We start from the raw sequence: 1,094 nt of genomic DNA on the forward strand, positions 1-1,094 counted from the left end.
TATATAAATATATATATATATATATAAATATATATATATATATAAATATATATATATATATATGTATGTATGTATATATATTTATATATATGTATTTGAGCACGTGTATATGTATGTGTGTGTGAGTGTGTGTGTGTTTGTATGTGTGCGATTGTGTAGGTAGAGGAGTGTATAATTTGATTGCTTGCTGCAATGCATTGCGATTTTTCCCTGTTTATGCGTTACATTGGCAGAGACTATTCAATTGAAGGAATGTTTAATGACGAAAAATTAATATACTTCTAATTCAAAATGCGTCTTATGTTCATAAATTTTGCAACTTTCACGTTCGAAATGGAATCTATTCGCCTTGTAAATCTGTAGATCCCTTTTGGTTTATAATTGATTACTTGCAATTTTAGGATTTTTGTAGCATGATGCTAGTACTACATAATTATTTGGTACAATCCGCCTGATGTTGCACATTAAGGGATATATAATGTGTTTATCTGTATTGCATTTAGCATGCAGTTCATTCGTATAACACAATTTGATGCGTGAATTTTTATGATTTTAATATATTTAGTGTCAAATATATGTATTTTTCTGTAGTATACCGTGAATTTTAAATTATATAAATTAGTACAACCCGCCTGGTATTGTGTGTTGAGAGATTCTTGATAGTGTATTCGTCTATTTCATATTGAGATGCATTTGATTCTTATAAAATAACTATGTGTGGTTTGTATGTTTTATTTTTATTTTTTGTAACATAATTTGTTTCGTACAATAAATAAGATAACCAGACAACAGGAAAAACAACGTAACGAACTAACAAATCTCATTACGAACCAACAATCAATATTCCTTGTAAACTGACCAACCGATACCTTCTGACTCCACTGCGGACTAACACGAACTTCACTCGACTTCCAGCTCCTAACTCTCGAACTCATTCAGATCGTTAATATTAATACTTTACTCGGACCGTTCTATCTCTCGCAAGGGGGACTCGTAACTCTCATCACAGCATGCCCCCTTTTAATATTTCGACTACTGTGAGAAAATGGAACTTCTTTTAATTTTTATTTCTTCCTTGCACCTCTCTTTCGTTT

This window comes from Octopus bimaculoides, chromosome 27 (genome assembly GCF_001194135.2).
Source record: "Octopus bimaculoides isolate UCB-OBI-ISO-001 chromosome 27, ASM119413v2, whole genome shotgun sequence".
NCBI lineage: Eukaryota > Metazoa > Mollusca > Cephalopoda > Octopoda > Octopodidae > Octopus > Octopus bimaculoides.